A 13,461-nucleotide genomic window follows, 5' to 3' on the forward strand; every position below is an offset into this window, starting at 1 on the left:
AAGTAATTAGAAGATGACATTCAACGATACAACACCATAGCTCCATGTGCCTTAACAAGTTGAGGGGAAGGTCATCTAAACCCTTAACCTGTTTACATTATGTGGAACACTGAGTTGATGAGCAAGCGCCAACCTTTTGAAGGTTAAACAACTGGGTTTTATATTTTGACTAGGTTGATGTCCCAGGGACAGTTCATGAAAACATAGGTCATGGTGGTATGAAATATGGAAACAGTGGTTAACATTGAGAGATTTATTCCTCTCTGAATCTACAGATCTCTTGGTATGTGTGTGTATTTTTGATACTCACTCCCATTAATAGAAGTCTAACCTTTATTATGGATTATAGTATTACCATTATAATTGGATTGTACAACCCAGAATGAAGGGTTTGAAATTATGAAGTGTCTGGGTTTTTTCTGTGTTGATTTCCGTTATTTTAATAGGAGTATAGAATATTTTGATATAGAAGCTAAAAACTAAATGCTTACATTAAAATGTAATGATTATTGTCACACAAGTGATGAGATGGAATGTAATGGACATTTAATGTTTGTGCTTTTCTTATATCTAATTTCTGTGTTCAATTCATGTGCTGTTCTATAAACCAATTTATGTGTTCATGCAAGTGGTTGACTGTACAAATCCCCACTATCAGTAGCTGAAATCTGGCAGTACGCCCAGTCCTTGTTTTGAAAGATATCTCAGTTTCAAGGTCTAAGCTTCGAGAAAAGAAGCCTTGTGAGGTATTGGTCTGTCACGTGCTATGAACCAGTATTGGTCTGTCACATGAATTAAATAAAACAGTAATGATTAATTATGCTACATCATGCAAATATAACTTGTCTGCGTATAGCCGTATATAAGACAACTGTTGGGATTTCCCAGGCAGAGCTCCTGATTGACATGTGTACTATGATGCATTGAGTTGGTTGGAACCTCTCCAGCACGCTGACAAATAAACTATGATTAATTTAAGATTGCCTTTGAGTGTCCTTGTGTAAGAATTTCCAAGACATAACCATCTCTGTCTTATGTAACCATACAAAACGTAACATATCATACTAATTTCGTATACTTGATTTACGTTTACTATGTTATGTCTAGTCTATGAGACCAGGCTTTTCTGAGGTCCTCAGAGACAGTAGTGCTTTTACTTGGGGTGATTTTAATTGTGCTACTTTATCATCCTGATATCTTTTTATTTGCCCTATTTATTTTACTTCCATCAGTCTCTCTGGTTTCACTGTTGTTTTCTTGCCCTATTCAGTTTAATTTTACCATTTTATTTTGTCTAGATCATCTATCATATCTTTGTCATTTTTATATATGTATTTATTATTTTACTTTTGTTTTAAGAACTTTAAATGCATTAACTTGTGATCTATGAATAAAGTTTGATTTGATATAGATTTACGCCGTACCGTAGGTCAAACATGTCTTTCTATCATGCAGAAATAAGGAATCATTAGGAGTCCTTCCTCTTAATCAAACACCAAGACAATATATCAAATTGCTTCGAAGAAGAAGAAGTCTGTCTCGTGATAGCATGGTCAGCATAATGTTTATAACACGTTTCTAATGTACAGTATTTAGCCAAAAACCTGTTTGCCTCTGCCAGTATAGCGGACATGAGCCGAAGAATGGTTGCTCATGGTCACATGAAGGAGTAGCCTGCCTGCAGCTTCCAAATCAATGTCTGGCCTCGGCCCAAGAGGGATTTTCCTCTTGGTATAATGGTAAGAGGTTGGTTTCTTCTGCGGTAAACTCAGGGATTGTATCTCTTCTGTCGCATCAGGAATCTGAAACTTGGCCGCGAGTGGAACTTCCAGCAAGGCAATAACCCCAAGCACACATCAGAATCAACATTTTGCAATTCCCGATTGCTGGTCAAAAGTAGTGCACTATATAGGGAATAGGGTACCATTTGGGAAGCAGACCTAGCCTGTCTGGGCTTTTTTAATGAGAAATGTGGTTAAAATTCAACTGCTAAACTGTCACTCAGGCTGTCGGAACATTACTTTTGCCATTGTCAAAGCAGGGAAATTAAACACCGCTGCAGAACATGTAGCTTCACCCGATAGAAGAATGAAACAGAGAGAGAGAGAAACATACAACCCTTTATCTCCACCTTTTCTCCGCCCCATATACCTGCATAATGATAACAAAGCCATTTCCCTGTAATTTTAACTAAACTCAGCAACTACGTTTATTTTCAGCAAACTTAACATGGGTAAATATTTGTATAATCGAAACAAGATTCAAGAACGGAGACATAAACTCAACAAGTTCCACAGACATGTTTCTAACAGAAACTGAATAATGTGTCCCTGAAAAAAGGGGAGGGTCAAAATCAAAAGTAACAGTATCTGGTGTGGCCACCAGCTACATTAAGTACTGCAGTGCATATCCTCCTCATGGATTGCACCAGATTTGCCAGTTCTTGCTGTGAGATTTTACCCCACTCTTCCACTAAGGCACCTGCAAGTTCCCAGACATTTCTGGGGGAAATGGCCCTAGCCCTCACCCTCCTATCCAACAGGTCCCAGACGTTCTCAATGGGATTGAGATCCGGGCTCTTGGCTGGCCAATGCAGAACACTGACATTTCTGTCTTGCAGGAAATCACGCACAGAACGAGCAGTATGGCTGGTGGCAATGTCATGCTGGAGGGTCATGTCAGGATGAGCCTGCAGGAAGGGTACCACATGAGGGAGGAGGATGTCTTCCCTGTAACACACAGCGTTAAGATTGCCCGCAATGACAACAAGCTAAGTCTGATGGTGCTGTGACACACCCCCCAGACCATGACGGACCCTCCACCTCGATCCGGCTCCAGAGTACAGGGCTCGATGTAACGCTCATTCCTTCGACGATAAACGCGATTCCGACCATCCCCCCTGGTGAGACAAAACTGCGACTTGTCAGTGAAGAGCACTTTTTGCCAGTCCTGTCTGGTCCAGCGACAGTGGGTTTGTGCCTATAGGCGAAGTTGTTGCCGGTGATGTCTGGTTAGGACCTGGCTTACAACAGGCCTACAAGCCCTCAGTCTAGCCTCTCTCAGCCTATTGCGGACAGTCTGAGCACTGATGGAGGAATTGTGTGTTCCTGGTGTAACTCGGGCAGTTGTTGTTGCCATCCTGTACCTGTCCTGCAGGTGTGATGTTTGGATGTACTGGGCCTGTGCAGGTGTTGCTACACATGGTCTGCCACTGCGAGGATGATCAGCTGTCCGTCCTGTCTCCCCGTAGTGCTGTCTTAAGTGTCTCACAGTACGGACATTGGAATTTATTGCCCAGGCCACATCTGCAGTCCTCATGCCTCCTTGCCGCATGCCTAAGGCACGTTCACACAGATGAGCACGGACCCTGGGCATCTTTCTTTTGGTGTTTTTCAGAGTCAGTTGAAAGGCCTGTTTAGTGTCCTAAGTTTTCATAACTGTGACCTTAATTGCCTACCGTCTGTAAGCTGTTAGTGTCTTAACGACCATTTCACAGGTGCATGCTCATTAATTGTTTATGGTTCATTGAACAAGCATGGGTAACAGTGTTTAAAGCCTTTACAATGAAGATCTGTGAAGTTATTTGGATTTTTACAAATTATCTTTGAAAGACAGGTTCCTGACAAAGGTACGTTTCTTTTCTTACTGAGTTTTGATATTATAGAGTATACTGTAGGCCTATTCCTGTCGTTCAGCCATCAAGCCATTCACTGCTCCACCAGGTGTGTGCGAAACTTTGATCTTGTACCTCCCTCCTCCACTGATACATATGGGCTGAGGCTGAGAGTCGTTGTGGGAGTACCCATGATGTATATTTGGACAAGAGTGAAGAAAAAGAGCAGTGCGTACCTAATTGATGGATTTTGTTTTGGGTAAAAAAAAACATTGTACAGTTTTTAAAAAACATTTAAGGACAAGAAAATCCAGAGGATGAAAAACACTTATTTCCAGTGTGGTCCTCCGTTAATTATATACTACTTTTCATTGAGCTATAAAACATGTACCACTGCAGCAGGTACACTGTAAACATAGAAGGTCTCAAAACACCATGATTGTGTAATGAAATCACAAAGTAATGCACCTAAGCTGAGATCTGGTTTTTGGAGGGTGTTTAAATATAAACACAATGTAAATGATTTAATGCACTGAATGTGTTTTAAAACAGAAAACATCAAGTACTTCAAAAAACCCAAAGTGGTTCTTCACTGTACCCCGGGCACCGATGACGTCAAGGCAATAAATGATTTAGAAATGCAAATGGTTTATATTCTAAAAATTGATTAATGATAAGGGCCTAACGAGAATATTTGGGGGGGAATTCCACCTTAACTTTTTCAATGCTTTAATTAGACAGACTAGAAATAGGAGGGTGTCGTGGAAATTTCCTCTATTTACCAAATCATGGGAGCAAACCACAACACAAATCAGAGTTAGTTATCAAAGTCCCTCATTAATTATATGAGCTCTATCACAACCCTGTGACTCTCAGACAATTCAGTGTCTATCAATGAATTCTCTGAGAGCCCCCCTACATTGCTTTAATAGCAAAGAACACACATAGTCAGACAGCATAGACATAATAAATCGTTCAGCTTTGTCTCCTTACTCAAACCCCGAAACCATAAACCAACCCTCCATATCAACAGGCATATATCAAATTGTCATTTAGATACAACCAATTCTAAATACAACCAATCCTGGACAAACTCACGGAGAGGATAGAATGATTCCAGACACTGCCATCCTCCTTTCCCCGATGGGAAAAGTAGGGAGTGACTGGCACACAGACACAGTGGAGCAAAAGATATGTTTACACATGATGACACTTTGACCTCTCCCCTCTCTGCGGCCCATGCAACTTAGTCTTGACATAGAACAGATACTGCAACCCTGCCACAGTATTATACAAAAATAACATTCTTGATGAGAAGTAACTTACAAACATATGATGAATATAAAACATCTTACCTATGTTACCAACAAATTCTGATTATTCCACAACAAGGGGCAGTAAGATTCAAATCAAAAGTTAATTGGTCACATACACGTTTAGCAGATGTTATTGTAGGTGTAGCGAAATGCTTGTGTTTCTAGCTCCAACAGTAATATCTAAATAGTTAATATCTAATAATTTCACAACAATACACACAAATCTAAAGTAAAGGAATGGAATTAATAATATATAAATATTTGGATGAGCTAAACACATTTTTTTTTAGGATAACACAGTGCCACTGACATGGCCAGGTACCAAGGACTGTGTCCTTCTCCATGGCTGACGTGAGTAAGACATTTTAACGTGTTAACCCTCGCAAGGCAGGCCCAGACAACATCCCTAGCTGCATCCTCAGAGCATGCACAGACCAACTGGCTGGAGTCTATCTCCCTAACCCAGTCTGCTGTCCCCATATGCTTCAAGATGGCCACCATCTTGAAGCATCTAGTAATCTAGTAATCTAGTAAAAACCATTGAATTCACAAGAGTATAAAACAGCTAATTAAAAACATTGACAGATCAGGGAATCAGCCTCAAAATCCTTCATCGGTGATTTAAAAACACCAATCGGGACAAGTTCTTCCAGTTTAAAAGTCTAGATCATCATGGCATTTGCAGTTCTGTATGATAGCCACTATTTATCATTTCATATAGGGGGTGTGGGGGGTTAACACAGGCAAATATATTTATAAAAGTCACCTTGTCCTAGAGAGATTTACATGGTTATCAAAACGTCATGCCACAAAACGTCATAAAACACGGCCATTATTTTAAGTGTTTCTAAAACCCCCTATGGGAAAAATGTATTGTGGAAAAAGGATTGTAACCATTCTCCTGTTTGACCACTAAGTTTTATGGGTATTATGACTCATACTGTGGTACTATATAAGTTGCATGGACTCACTGTGTGCAAAAAGAGTTTAACATGACTTTTGATTGACTACCTCATCTCTCATCTCTTTACCCCAGACATTACCTTACAGATACAGAATTACCTTACAGATAATTCTCAGTCAAGCAGTAAATTTCAACCGCAGATTCAACCACAAAGACCTGCACTACCATCTTATTTCCCCTGACCTTTACGGAGTGTTTTGTTAAGATAACACACATAGTGACATGTTCTGACACTTGGAACATTCTTCTCAGGTGTTTTCCTCTGACTGGGATACAGATTGTTTTCCCGGATTCAAACAATAACAAATAGGAGCAACACAGACAGAGCCTGCTATTTTTTGCGAGAAGTTGTGAAACAGGCTCATGACACAAAACATAACTTACAGAAACAGAATCTTAAAAACATGTGGGTTGTAGACCACACAATGGAAGAAATTAAAGTGGGTCAGGGTTGATCAATTCAAAAGTTGGGTCTGTCACATGGTTCGGTTTGAGGTTCTGACTGAAAATGTAACTAAAGGAATAGAAAGTTAAGGACTCATTTGCAGAAGAAATGACAGTAAAAACAGAAGTGTGACAAACTAATATAACCAACCAAATCAATTGAAAAATAATTTGGAAATCTTTAAAGATATTTCCTTCAGTTCAAGGGCAAAGTGTTGTATGCGTTTGTGTTACTTGGCTTCCTGTCCCGTTTCTTTGTCCCCTCATCACTCATCAGGATGCAATACTGTGCATGTTCTGCACAGGCACTCCAATAAGAGAAGACAGGTTTGTGTCAGAACAGATATATTTGAGTCAAGTTCAAGACTTTTATCTAGTCTTGGGAACATACACCTTTAGTGTAATGTATTGAAGGGTATACAGGCACTTACAAGACCAATACACGTTAGACAGCAGGGATTGAATCATGCGTCATATACCAGAAGTCTGTGTGAGCTTTAGGCACATCCTGCTGCCAACAATAAACGATATGAAAAGAGAAAGAATGTGCTTAATGTTCAGAGCACATTGAAACAGGTGCAGATCAAATTGAAGCACTTGGGAGAAGAATGCCATTTGCAGACTTTCATTCCATAATCACTCACATGCCACCTCTCACAAACCAACTCACTCCATCCTTCTGCTATAATAAAGGACCCATGGGCATTGGTGTGCTTGTTCACACCCTACTGTACTGTGGATTGGTGTGGCATTCCAGTCCAGCACATTTTTCATGAGACTGAAGTATACTTGCTCACTTGTTTTTATACCTTATTATAATAAAGATAAATAAAAGGGCATGGTTTAGGCTAGTTGAAGTAGAGGGAGAGGATTAAGATTGTCAGGTGCATCTTCTCATGGAATAGCTCCCAATCAGAACATGGAACAACAAAGTCCTGACATGCTCTAACAGGTAGTTAAAAATAACAACAACAGTGAATTGGATTTATATAGCACCTTTCCACCAGGTGCTTGAAGCATTTTGGTCCTCGTGTTGGTAGAGCATGGCGCTTGCAATGCCAGGATAATGGGGTTGATTCCCAGGACCACCCATACAGTGCATTCGGAAAGTATTCAGACCCCCTGATTTTGTTAAGTTACAGCCTTATTCTAAAATTGATTAAGTCAGACTTAGGAGGCTTGCACATCACCCACCACTTACGAGTATATTACTTGCTAATGTCCAGTCCCTAGATAACAAAGTTGACGAGATCAGGGCAAGGGTTGTTTTCCAGAGAGACATTAGGGATTGTAACATACTCTGTTTCACGGATACATGGCTCTATTGGGATATACTGTCGCAGTCGGTACCGCCATGTGGATTCTCAGTGCATCACACAAACAAGAATAAACATCTCTCCGGGAAGAAGGGTGGGACAACGTCCGGTGAAACTGGAGGGCGCACAATTCAAATAAATAATCATAAATATTATGGATTTTAAACATATAAGCATCTTATATCGGCTGAAAGCTTAAATTCTTGTTAATCTAACTGCACTGTCCGATATACAGTAACTATTACAGCAAAAACATGCAATGCAATTGTTTGAGGACGGTGCCCCACACCAACAGATTTTCCCTCCGGCACAGGTTTCATACATTCACATATAACGATTAAATATTCACTTCATTTTTGAAAATCTTCCTCTGATTTGTCATCCAAAGGGTCCCAGCTATAACATGTAGTGTCGTTTTGTTAGATAAAATCCTAAAGTCAGTTTAGTAGGCGCCATCGATTTGAGTAATCCACTTGTTCAACTTGCAGAGAAAGGAATCCGGAAATCTACCCCTAACTTTGTTTCAACAAGTAAACATACATTTCTATTTACTCCTCAGATACCCTCAAATGTAATCAAGCTATAATATTTCTTTTGGAAAGAAGTATGTTCAATGGGAAACCGATTTTAGCAGGTGCGTAATGTGTTCATGGCGCTCGCAAACACAAATTTGTCCTTCTACTAAAACTAATATTTCTTATTAGTTTTTGAAGTTACAAGCCTGAAACCTTGAACATAGACTGCTGACACCCTGTGGAAGCCATATGAATTGCATCCAGGGAGCTAATTTTCAATATGACCTTTCTCTTGCATTTTTAAGAGGATGGTCGCTCTCAGAAAAAACATTCTGGTTGGTTTTTCTTTGGATTTTCTCCTACCATATCGATTGTGTTATATTTTCCTACATTATTTTAACATTTCTACAAACTTCAAAGTGTTTTCTTTCCAATGATACCAATTATATGCCACCAGTCTTTGGATGTGCCCCGTAGAAGAGTATTCATAGTTACCAACAACCCTTCATGTGTTAAAGGATGAAGAGCAAGAAATTCTTCATATTTCTCTAGATAGATCAAAGGATCTTCATCATCCTCCCGTCCTCCAAAGTTGGGAGACTTGACCTTCACTGGTAGTTTGTATCTGTGAACAGCAACGCCACTCTCTTCCCGGCGTGGGCCTCCAGATCCATTCTCTGTTGCCACAGTAGGCTCCCTTCCAGTCATCGGCCACACCGTGTATCTTCTCTGGACAAACTCAGCATCTCTTCTTGCTGCAGACCTGGCATCTCTCCTTGTCCCAGACACTGAGAAATGGACAGACGTAGCTTCATCACACAATGAGCTGCCACTTTCGTACTAAGGTCCTTGAGTTTTGTCCAACTGTCTGTCTCTCCACGCCAAACAATCAACCATTGACTGCCTGATTTCTGTTATAGCAGCATCAAAGGCATTTTGTGCGTTGGCATTTACGGTCAATATAGTACCGGAGAACATCTTGCCTTACAGCATTGTAATGGAATGCCTGAAAATCTCTTTGCACAGGCTGGGGCGGGGGCGGCAGGGTAGCCTAGTGGTTAGAGCGTTAGACTAGTAACCGGAAGGTAGTAACCAGAAGGTAGTACAAATCTGTCGTTCTGCCCCTGAACAGGCAGTTAACCCACTGTTCCTAGGCCGTCATTGAAAGTAAGAATTTGTTCTTAACTGACTTGTCTAGTTAAATAAAGGTAAAATTTAAGCGTTAAGTCAAACAATTGTATTTATCATCTTCCTCATCATCATTGTGGATCGGTTGCCTCAGGCCCGAGGCTGAGGCTACCTCAGAATGGACATGGCCAAGAGGTGGTTCATCAGTACTCCCTTCTTCATCCTGAGAATCTCCCACATACAGTCACTGTTAGATCGCTTGTTTAGTCACAAAGGCACCAGCCGTGAAATCTAAAAGAAGCCACCCTTCCTGCTCAAGGGGAGAATCCTCCCTCTCATGATGGATATCAACAAGAGTTGTAGAAGAAGCCATGGACAAGCAATCCTAAAACCCCAATTATCCTATCAACTCACAGAAAATTATATCTCTCACTGTCCCTTCGTGGTCGCCATTTTCTGTCACAAACTTGCATAAACCACACAACCTGGTCAGAAATAAAGATTAGGAAACCTATTCAGTGCAATGGTGTATTGATAGGAATAATATGGGTTTCTACATAAACAACACAAGCATAATACAATAATCAGCAATACATGAATAGACCTGTCAGAGCCAACAGTAACCATAAGAAAACCTTAGTCCTACCAGAACCTCCGGTTGATTCTTTCAGTCCTTGAATGGAAGTCCAAATCCAAGTCCATAGAAAGATGTGTAATCCAAAGGAAAGAACTCTAAAAAATGCAACTAAAAGCAAATCCCAACGGAATCTGGATGCAAAGTCACAATCCAGCTGAAAAAGGTAAAGGTCCAAGTGAAAAGAATGTCTCTGAACTATTCAGTGTCTATTATACCAAGAAACAGTTGTTTGGGTGAGAATAGAGGACTAATATCCCTCTGGCACACAGCAAAACAATGCCAGCTCACTCTCAAAATGGGCTTGCAGACAAATGGCACTTGTGGCGTGGCCACGCCTCTGACCTCACCCATACCTGCACCCTTCAATACCTACTGCTTTATAGGCAACTATATTCCCAATACAGTGTGATACTCTAGTCTTGGCCAAGTACATACAGCAATACATTATTTTCATAAATTCAGTTATTTCAAGGGCAGCATATTATGCTTTCATGTTGATAACGCATGTTACAACTGTATGACACCACACATACTGTACCTGTCTATAGCATTAAAATACATACAGTAAGTGTTAGTAGGGACACTTGTAAATTGGGATCGCATAGTCATTCTGGAGGAAATGCATCTCCCTGTAGCCTAACTGTTTGGTGTCTCATAATGACTGTTTTGTTTATCTCATGCTGCTATTTCTTTTGCATTGTGCTGAAATTAGTTGGGATCAGATAAAGTCTTGATTAGATAATGACTTAGCTGTTTGTCTGCGTTATATGTCATAATGACAATAGAATGACTAGATAGGGTAATTTTTCTGAAGAAAAACTGTACTGTTTATCATGATGACCTTTGTTTTTGTCATGATACTGTTTCTACTTTTGCCAGATCATTTACCAGCCATTGACTTATTGATAAATTAAAGCAGGGGTGTCAAACTCATTTTACCCAGGGGCCATAGTTGTTCTTTACCTCGGTTCGGAGGGCCACATCGCAGTTTTGTGAAAAGCTACAGGGGGAAAATTCCTTTGGCCATCGCTTTTTGCAATATCTTTCTAAAACTATGGCTTTTGTTTTGTCATCAAAATAAGTTATATTTCCATCATATTTTATTTGCATTTTCTATGCTCCCCGACAGTCTATCTTTAATTGCAGTGATTGTTAGCAGGCTAAGGTACTATTGTCATCTACACAGTTTATATCTGGTTCTAATAATTCTCTTAGCCTTTTTTCAAGATTGAAAAAATCTAGTCAACATGACAGACCACATTAAATTGACACATTTAGGCCTTGTGTTTAACACGTTAATTACAGCATTAAGATGTTGAAAGCAGTCGTGATCAGATAGTCTGGATCAGATAACGACTTAGGTGGTAAGTCATCTGCTTAATTTGGTGTGTCATGATGACATAAGAAGAACTACAAAGGGTAATTTACCTGAAGATTTACCTGTGTGCTTGATTAAGGTGTCCATCTAGCTTTATTGAAGTGTGACCCTGCTTCACGTTTTAACGTTTGAATGACGTTTCTATTGTAAACAGTTTGAGAAGTAGCGCTCTAACGTATTATAATTAGTCAGAAATACACTACATGACCAAAAAAGTATGTGGACGCCTAATCGTCAAAAATCTCATTCCAAAATCGTGGGCATTAACATAGAATTGGTACCCCCTCTGCTGCTTTAACAGCCTTTGCTTCTGTAACAGGCTGTCCACTAGATGTTGGAACATTGCTGATGTGACTTGCTTCCATTTAGCCATAAGATAATTTCGGCGTTCCAATTCATCCCAAAGGTGTTCGATGGGGTTGAGGTAAGGGCTCTGTGCAGGCCAGTCAAGTTCTTCCAAACTGATCTCGACCTACCATTTCTTTGTGCACAGGGCCATTGTCATGCTGAAACAGGAAAGGGCCTTCCCCAAACTGTTTCCATAAAGTTGGATGCACAGAATCGTCTAGAATGTCATTGTATGCTGTAGCGTTAAGATTTCCCTTCACTGGAACTAAGAGGCCTAGCCCAAATCATTAAAAACAGCCCCAGACCATGATTCCTAATCCACCAAACTTTACAGTTGGCACTATGCGTTGGTGCAGGTAGCGTTTTCCTGGCATCCGCCAAGCCCAGATTTGTCCGTTAGACTGCCAGATGGTGAAGCGTGATTCATCACTCCAGAAAACCCGTTTCCACTGCTCCAGAGTCCAATGGCTCCGAGCTTGACAACACTCCAGCCGATGCTTGGTATTGTACATGGTGATGTTAGGCTTGTGTGTGGCTGCTCGGCCATGGAAACACATTTCATGAAGTTCCCGACGAACAGTTCTTGCACAGACGTTGCTTCCAGAGGCAGTTTGGAACTCGGTACTGAGTTGCAACCAAGGACATTTTCAGCACTCGCCAGACCCGTTCTGTGAGCTCGTGTGGCCTACCACTTCGCAGCTGAGCCATTGTTTCTCCTAGACATTTCCACTTCACAATAACAATACTTACAGTTGACCGGGGCAGCTCTAGCAGGGCCGAAATCTGACAAACTGACTTGTTGGAAAGGTGGAATCCAATGACGGTGCAAGGTTGAAAGTCACTGAGCTCTTCAGTAAGGCCATTCTGCTGGCAATGTTTGTCTATGGAGATTGCATGGCTGTGTGCTTCATTTTACACACCTGTCAGGAACGGGTGTGGCTAAAATAGCCGAATCCACTAATTTAAAGGGGTGTCCATATACTTTTGTATATATAGTGTATGTGACTGTATTGACTCACTCTTGTCACATTGTTGGAAAAATGGAATTGAGCATTGGAAACACAAATAAATTAAGTCTACTTCTGGACTAAACAGCATGGTCAACTGAGTTTCCAAAGTGCGTATTCAGTCCAGGAGTATGCTCAATATGGGTCTGGATGAACTACTTTTGCTCAAAACTTTGTAGGTCTAATGCTCTTCTTCAGCTTGTTTCTTCTTGTCTAACTCACAAACCCTCTGTGACCTTCTGGTTGTATCATACAATGATACACTCTCAACAACTTTGTTTCCACAGCACGTATCATCTGACTCTCATATCTCAGTTACCATGGAAACACATGACCTGCCATGACCACTTTTGAATACACTGTAACCCATGGCCATACTCTATTCAAGGTAGAATGCCTGTGGGTAGAGTTTTGTTTGTTGCACGATGAAAGTGGATTTGGACTGTAGCTCAGAAACTGGCAAGGACATTCTTAATTATGCTAGAGGATATTTTATACCTTGACACACCTTCACTTTTAAAATAATGACATAAGCTGGTGTTCAAACCATAGACCGTATGGCTCATAGTGTAAAGGACTGTTTCCATGTGCAGTCCAGATGATCTTATAGTTTTTCTCAATCGCATACAAGCAATTTTGGGATCTGTGTTGAATCAGCAATGTAGCTACGCTGAGTGTACAAAACATTAAGAATACTTTCCTTATATTGAGTTGCACCCCCCACTCCCCTTTGCCCTCAGAACAGCCTCAATTCGTCATAGCGTGGACTCTAAAAGGTGTAGAAAGCATTCCACA

The sequence above is a fragment of the Oncorhynchus tshawytscha genome, linkage group LG03 (genome assembly GCF_018296145.1).
Source record: "Oncorhynchus tshawytscha isolate Ot180627B linkage group LG03, Otsh_v2.0, whole genome shotgun sequence".
Taxonomy (NCBI): Eukaryota; Metazoa; Chordata; class Actinopteri; order Salmoniformes; family Salmonidae; genus Oncorhynchus; species Oncorhynchus tshawytscha.